Raw genomic sequence first — 8,900 nt, forward strand, 5'->3', positions numbered from 1 at the left:
CAGTTAAGGAAAACAGACATTAAACAAGTAAATACGTAAAATACATTTTAAGGGAATGTAACATTCCCATATCTATTTCCTACCCCAAGTACTGTAGCGATTTCATGTTTTTAAGAACATTTTTAGTAAAGTTAAAGAGGCCTAACTAGAGTTTATACAGGGACCATGCATGCTATAAATATTGGATGTGTTATTTATTGATGAATTCATAAATTTATTGTGAATATAGTGTAGACATATAAAAGTATTTGATGCAAATTAGTGTTTGAAACTTTCAGCTGAAGAGACATTTTGTCTTTTGATTCTATACCAATCTCTCCTGTTGAATTGCCTTGTGGTTGGAATATCACTTTGTCGCCCACTGTAATAGCTGCCACTAAAGTCCTTGCTATTGCTGCCACTGGTGCTGGTCTCTGGTTATTCTCTCTACTTTTCTCTTTGTTTTTATTCTGTTCTCTTACTATGTCTTTTGCTTCTTCCGCAGATGAACTCTGATAGATACCACTGACCAAATAGAATAAGTTTTTGCTTTCTTATGTGGTGGAAGTACCAATCACAACTAGGGAGGTTTAATCAACTGGTTTTCTTTTCACTACCAGGTCTATTTGAAATAGGTGTTTGTCCTAGGTAAAATGCAGCTGACTTGGAAGAAGCCAAAATATTAATCAAATAATAACCAAGTGGTAGTGGCGATTACAGACACACAGCTTCTAAGTAATATGTTTGTATTTAAAGAAATAAAATAGTCCAAATTCTGGAAAATAAACCCTATAATATAAAACTGATTTTGCGTTGCTGGGTGAGAAGCTTCATCCTTCCCGTGAATAATTTTTCTGTGTGGAAATTTCCAGTTTAGTTTTTATGATGCAGATGTCTTCTGCTGGGCAGACATGACACCTTTTCACTGAGCCATGTAGATCAGCACAGGGTTAAGAATATGACACACCTATCCTTATATGAGTTAGAAATGTTTATATTTATCAACACATTTCTTGAAATATCTTCAGTTTTTGTTTACTTCTGATTTTGCATATCACAGACTTTCTGTAAAAATTTTCTAGTATATTATCAAGAAGATAATAAATATAAATCATCTATTAAAGTAAAGCTTATATTCTAAATAATTTGGATCATCCTGTGGGTATATTTTGTGTTCAACCTTTTGTTCATTATTGTTATACTGTGAGCATTTCCACATAACTGTTTTTAAAACCAGTAGTTACAAATATCTATATTAACTTACGGATAACGACAAACAATTTAACCACTGTCCATTAACCACTGCTTCACATTTAGGTGGTTTCTAATTTTTCGTTATTAAAATGACTTGAGATATATATCTTTGCACATAAACTTTTTCACCAACTTTCATTATTTCTTTATAATAGATTTTTTAAGGGAAAGGTTTTTTTGTTTTGTTTTGTTTTTTTTTTTTTGGTGGGGAGGGATCACACAGTATGAATTTGTAATTAGCAGTTACTGTATATTGGTGAATTGTATTTCTTTAAAATTGCATTACTGTGGCCAGGCGCGGTGGCTCGTGCCTGTAATCCCAGCACTTTGAGAGGCCGAGGCAGGTGGATCATCTGGGGTCAGGAGTTCAAGACCAGCCTGGCCAATGCGGCAAAACCCCAACCCTACCAAAAATACAAAAATTAGCCGGGTGTGGGAGTCCATGCCTGTAATCCGAGCTACTCAGGAGGCTGAGGCAGGAGGATCTCTTGAACCCAGGAGGCAGAGGGTGCAATGATATAGTGCCACTGCACTCCAGCCTGGGCAACAGAACGAGACTCTGTCAAAAACAGCAACAACAACAGGAACAAAGATTGCTTTAGTGTACATTTGCAGTGATCTATAAAAGTGACTGTTTTGGCTGGGCACGGTGGCTCACGCCTGTAATCCCAGCACTTTGAGAGGCCAAGGTGGGTGGATCACGAAGTCAGGAGATCGAGACCATCCTGGCTAACACAGTGAAACCCTGTGTCTATTAAAAATAGAAAAAATTAGCTGGGAGTGGTGGAACGCGCCTGTAGTCCCAGCCACTCGGTAGGCTTAGGCAGGAGAATCGCTTGAAGCTGGGAGGCGGAGGTTGCAGTGAGCCGAGATTGTGCCACTACACTCTAGCCTGGGTGACAGAGCGAGACTCCGTCTCAAAAAGAAAAAAAAAAAAAATCTGTTTTAATGAACCCTGACCAAATTAAAAAAAGTTTTTTTTGCCAGTTTAAAAGGGAACATATAATACCTATAACTAGCTTTAATGTACTTTTGTTTACGTACCAGCAAGATTGAAAGAAATTTCTACAAATATTTATTACATTTTAAATTTCATGTTTTATGATCTTTCTGTTGTCTTTTGTCCATTGTTTATTTGAATTTTTGTGCTATTGTTATTAATTTTAAGGGCTTTTCTAGATAAAATATTAACCTTTTGTCATCTGGCTCAAATATCTTTTATAGTTTTGTTGGTCTTTTAGCCTGTTTACAATATTTAGTTACACACAAATGTAAGTCTTATGCATATTCAGATATTGAAAATGTAATGAAGTTGAAACCTAAAACCTGGGTTTGAATCTATTACTTTTGTCAATATGAACTTGAGTAAATTATTAAACATCTGTACTTTATTTTATTCGATATAAGATGGGGTTAATAATGCTAATTTTCTCATAATGTTTTCTGAGGATAAAATGAGTTAAATTTGTAAGGAATATACTTTGAAGGGTACCAGGCAAATGGTAAGCCCAAAATTAAGATTGAACATATTTATTATTGTTTAGAGTATTCAAATTTATAAATGCAAAAGGATTTTATATACTTTGACATCAGTATTTTACATATGTAAAATAAATTAAATATTAAGTAAAGTTTTATTGACTAAATATCAACATTATCAAGCTAAGAATTTTTGGATACCTAGTTTTATAAATCTATATATAAATGATTAACTTGATTCTTCTGAGGGAAAATATTATTATGTCTTTTATTCATGTACTTAATACTAGTTTCACTCATTCATTTAAGAGATATTTGTTGACATTTTACTACATGCCATAAACTGTAGTTGAACAAGATAGTGAACAAATGGATGAAAATCTTTGCTTTTCTGCAATTGATGGAGAAACCATAACGAAATAAATTAGTATCATGAAAAATATAGTAGAGGAGAATAAAGGAGATAAGAAGTGCAAAAAAAAAAAAAAAGTACTTGCAATTGCAATTTCAAATATGTTAGCCAGGGGAGATCATGAGTATATTAGTTTTCTATTGCTGCCTAACACATTACTACACATTTAAGGCTTAAAAGAACAAAAATTTATTTATTTTTCTATTTTCTGTGGGTCAGGTCAAGAGTCTAGACACAAACTACCTGGGCCCTGTGCTCAAAGACGTACAAAACTGAAATCAAGGTGTTGACTGTGCTCTGGTTCTCATCTGGAACTCAGGGTCATCTCCAAGGTTATTCAGGTGGTTGATGGAATTTAGATTCTTGTGGTTGTAGGACTGTGGTCTCTGTTTTCTTGCTGCCTCTCCACTAAGGTCACTCTCAGCTCCTATAGGACTGATCCATCCATCATAATCTGAATAATCACCCTTTTGATTAGCTAAAGAAAGGAGTGTTGGTGATCAATTGCATCAAATGTTGCTGATAGGCTAAAATGAGAAGAGAAAATTGACTGGATTTAGTAATATGAAGGTCATTGGTAACCATGAGGAGAACAGATTTGTTAGAATGGTGGAGATGAAAGCCTCTTGGGTGATGGTTAAAAATGAATGGGAAGAAAAATTTGAGATAATGTATAGAAAGTTTATTGAGTAGGTTTGCTGAAAGGGAAGCAAGAGAAGAAACATTAGCTAGAGAGGAGGTGGAGCCAAGAGAGGATTTTTTAATGGGAGAAAAGTATGTTTAATTGCTGATGGAAATGACACAGTAGAGAGGTAAAAGTAAAATCTGATGTCATAGGAGAGAAGGGGGAGAATTGCTGGAGGCACATCCTTGAGTAGGGAAGTGAGATGGGATCAAGTGCCCAAGTTGGAAGGGGCTGGACTTAGATGGGAGTACTGATAGCCATCTTTCATTCCAGCGGGGACAGCAAAGTACATGGATTCAGTAGGTTGTGGGTATTCTCTTCTGATTACTTCAGTTTTCTCAATGGACTAAGAAGCAAGATCAGCTAAAACTGAGCATGATAATGGAAGTGCTTGAAATATGAGTAGGAGAGATTAGGCATGAAAACACCATCAAGAAGAGTGGGAGAGTAAAAGACCAGGCAAATGTAATATGATTGCCAGGCAGTGTTATGGACATACATGAAATACATGGTCATGAATGTAAATGAAATGAGTTTACATGCTATATGTTTTCTTAAGTCATGTTAGTTGTAGGGCCTCCACAACTAGCAAGACAGAAAATAATACATAACCAGGGTTGTGATTCAGACAAATGACTCTGAGCAAGACAGGTAAGAGAATTGGGGATGTAATTGCAATGATTGGTCATGGAATTTAAGTTGGTAAAAGGGGAAAAAAAGGGAGAGAAGGGGGAAAGAAAAGTGAAAAGCATAAATTGAAGACCTACCAAGCACTATGGTAAATTATTAGAATAAATTAATACAAGCTTTTCTTTAAAACTGGCTTTCTGATGACTCTAAGGCTGTACTGTATAAAGTAGGGAGATCAAGTGATCCTGAGCTTTAGCTCCTCATGAGCTGCAGGTAACTCCCATCACAATGACTTATTTTGACAAACTCTAAGTACTTTCATAGCTCCTATCCTTTGGTACACTTATGAAGGAGGCAAGGGCAGGAACTAATATCTTTGCTTTATATATAAATGTAACATCTTTGTTTTATATCTAGATATGCAGAGGTAAGCATAAAGAGAGGATCCCTGTACATAGTTTTAAATTTAATTTAATTTTTGAGATGGAGTCTCACTCTGTCGCCAGGCTGGAGTGCAGTGGCATGATCTCAGATCACTGCAACCTCTGCCTCCTGGGTTCAAGCGATTCTCCTGCCTCAGTCTCCCGAGTAGCTGGGACTCCAGGCATGCGCCACCATGCCCAGCTAATTTTTGTATTTTTAGTAGAGACAGGGTTTCACCATGTTGGCCAGGATGGTCTTGATCTCTTGACCTCGTGATCCGCCCACCTCAGCCTCCCAAAGTGCTGAGATTACAGGCATGAGCCATTGCGCCCTGCTGACACAGTTTTATAATATACCAAGTTGAAATTATTGCTAGCTCAAATCACTGTTTCTCTGTGAATACTTTCAGCTTCCTTAGTTCCAGTGCTCAGCAACTCATGCTGCCCTGTGGTTGTTCCACATTCCCCACTGCAGTCTTCTTCTCAAGATTTGAGGCAGCAGCCATGCACTGTAGTTTTCTCATTTCCCAGGCTTCCTTCATTGAAAACTTCCTGTGAGTTTCTCAGTTCTATTGAGTAACCCATTAACCACTTTGGTAAATGAATTCCAACTTGACCTAAGTTCTTAATCTTGTTATCTGTCTTAGAGTGGTGGTTTTCAGTATGCTCTTCCCTCAACCCACAGTAAGAAACACAGGTTATATCAAGACCCAGGTCTCAAATACTTGTATCTACATATACACAACCCACAGTGAGAAACACAGGTTACATCATTACTTAGGTCACAAATACATGTATCTACATACACACATATACAGCTGAAACAAAAATTTTCCAAAATATGCTTAATTACATGTGATACACTCTGATAGTTTCTATTCTATTATGTTCTATTTAAAAACTTACTGGTTGGGACTCACTAAGCTATTTACCAGCTACTAATGGTTGATGGACTGCAGTTTGACAATAAAAGGGGTTTTTGATGCTTATAATGCAGGTAGGCAATAATCATGGCTCATAACAGATTTAAGTATTTTACAAAATAACTCCTAATTGAGACTGATAGGATACGTGTATTTTAGTGACTGAAAAGAGCTGGGAACTAGCAGTTACTAGAAAGACTATAGAACTTCAAAAGACCCAAATCCTATAGTTCATTATAATACTTAATAACTTTGACATTGGTTTCTTATTCTGCCCTTTCTCATGTTCCATCTGTCTAAAATGTAGTTCAAAACACCTGCTAGGTGTAACTCTGAAATTTATTCTCAAGAGCAAGAGAAATGTAAGTAATGGAAGTTTATAAATAGCAAATGTAAGACTCTCTAATTTTATTTCTGGATTGGGTTTATGTTGGAACTCTGAAAGTCAGACAAACTCTCCAAAGATAAGAATATTCCCTGTCACCAACTGCTTTGATTGATCTTAAGTTGCCATATATTATTCAAATATGTTGAATTATTTGAATATTATGTTGTTTCTTATGTATTCAAATAAAATTTATCAGAAGAATCTTTTAAACTTAAAAAATTATCTACTTGATATGATATGTGTCTAAAATTTTACACACTTTAATAAAAAATGAGTCATGGGTTTTATTAGGGTTTGGAATAAATCCACACACCAACCTGGAAGGCATAGTTCTAATACAGCTGCTGTACATTTTCTTCACAGCTTATTTGTAATGTCATTAGTCATTGTTAGGTCTGTTAGTCAGAAGTTTCACGTCTATAATGAGACTCACTTGTGGTCATCATTTTAGTAATTATTTTAAAATGTTGACATACAATTTTGTGTGTTGAAATTCAGTTCTATTCACAGATTTCTCCTTCTGTTCTTCTGCAAATCAACACGGATAATCTCAAAATAACAGTGCCTCCCTACACTCTAAGCACTTTGGATGCATCGTCATATTAATATTGAGCCCTTTTACTATTTCCACTAACTAATTTTGCTCTTTAACTTTTACTGATCAATGTGGACTGAATTTTAATTGCAACATTGCTATGAAATAATACCAAATTAAATCTTATAGTGTCATGCTGTGAGCTAGTGAGGGATATTAACATTTTTGAACATGATAAGTTGATTTCAAACCAGATGGATTTGTAACCAACTTCAGAATAATGTTCAAAATCTAGTTGTGAAGAATTTTGAATATTACATTAATGGTTCAAGTTTGGGGTAGCTGGTAAAATGCTGGTGGCTTGGAAACATGTAGCTTTACATTATCTCTATCCCATTATACTCTTATTAGAAAGTTAAAATATGCAATGATGTAAAGAAGGAATTCAGTAGTGTATATGATACATGTCTATTAATTCCCACAATGGATTTAAATATTAACTTTAATATAAATTGTGCAGCATGGTTGATTATTTACTCATTAACTAAACATTTCATTATTATCTACTTTGTACCGGATACTATACCAGGTGATGAAGATAGAGTGATGAATAAAATTTAGTTCCTACTCCAGTGGGACTCAGAGTCTGGTGGAGGAGATGAACACATAGTCATATGGATAGCATAAAATCAGTGCCACACTGGAGGTATGTACTGGGTTCTGTGGAAGTATAGAAGAAAGCCACTTGAGTGTTCAGATTGCTTTATGGAAGAACTGTCATTTAATCTGTGTCTTCAAAATTATCTTAAAATTTATCAATGTAATACATGAAAACGTAATAATAATCAAATAATTTAGAAGAGCTTATGATAAAAATAACAGGACCATTTCTCTTCAACAGCTGTTTGGATTCCTGGCTGTGAACTCTTGAATACCCTTTTTCTTTTCTTTTCCTTTTCTTTATTTCTTTCTTTTTTTTTTTTTTGAGACAGGGTCTCACTCTGTCATCCAGGTTGGAGTGCAGTGCTGCGATCGCAGCTCACTGCAGCCTCGACCTCATGGCTCAATTGATCTTCCCACCTCAGCCTCCTGATTAGCTGGGACCACAGGTGCAGTGCACCACACCTGGCTGATTAGAAAAAGTTGTAGAGATAGGGTTTCACCATGTTGCCCAGGCTAGACTTTTAAATACTTCGTTTGCACTTCTTCTTGTGATTCCTTCATGATACTAATTATATTATACTTACTTTGAGTAGTTTAGAGTTATTTATCATTTCATTACTTCCACAGGTTACTTTTGTGAAAATAGTAATAACCTAACACATTATGAGATATTATCATCCCCACTCTTTCCTCCACTTTTTATTTTACCTCCCTTAGTTCCCACCATTTATTAGCTAACCTATTTTTATTAAGACTATTATAATTTGTCCTTTGAAATTAAACAGCAACCAAATCTTTCACCCTTTCTCCATGAATTAAGTTTGGAAATTTACATTTTTATGACTCTGCTGAGTCATGCATTGTGCTATGACAGAATACATTCTCTTTTCTCACTGTCAATTACTTAAAACCATGCCAGAGATTTAATTTTTTTCCATTTGTATCATAGCCTTTTATACAACTTTCTTCCTTTATTTTCTTTAGGTTAGCCATCAACTTTTCTTTCTTTCTCTCTGTCTTTCTTGGCTTCACTATATTAGCACATTATTGTTTTAAAGAGGTAATGTGTCTTTATTGTGTTTTTCACACATTCTCCCTGTGATTCTCAAATGGAGGTCTTTTCTTACATGCCTTCCTCCTGACACCATCCATCCTTCTACTGTAATACGAATCAGTTACTCTTTAGAACTGCCATACAGGAATATCCTTCATTGCTTTCCTGGGTGCCACCCACCCTTTTAGAATCCTGTCTCTCCTCTTCTTTCTTCTCTTTATTATCTTACTCCTTTTTTTTTCTTGGTTCGTTTCTTATTTTTCTAGTGAACTCTTTCTTTAAAGCGTATGTGGTAAATACATATCATATTAGCAAATGCTTTTATTCTGGTGTGTGTGTGTGTGTGTGTGTGTGTGTGTGTGTGTATTTGTGTGTATCTGTATGCATGTGATTGAACTGGGTATATAATTTTGAGTCAAAATATTTTCTCAAAACTATAAGGTTTTGGTCTATTTTCAATGTTGGTGATAAGTTTA

This window comes from Rhinopithecus bieti, unplaced genomic scaffold (assembly GCF_001698545.2).
Source record: "Rhinopithecus bieti isolate Rb0 unplaced genomic scaffold, ASM169854v2 scaffold_21703, whole genome shotgun sequence".
Lineage (NCBI taxonomy): Eukaryota > Metazoa > Chordata > Mammalia > Primates > Cercopithecidae > Rhinopithecus > Rhinopithecus bieti.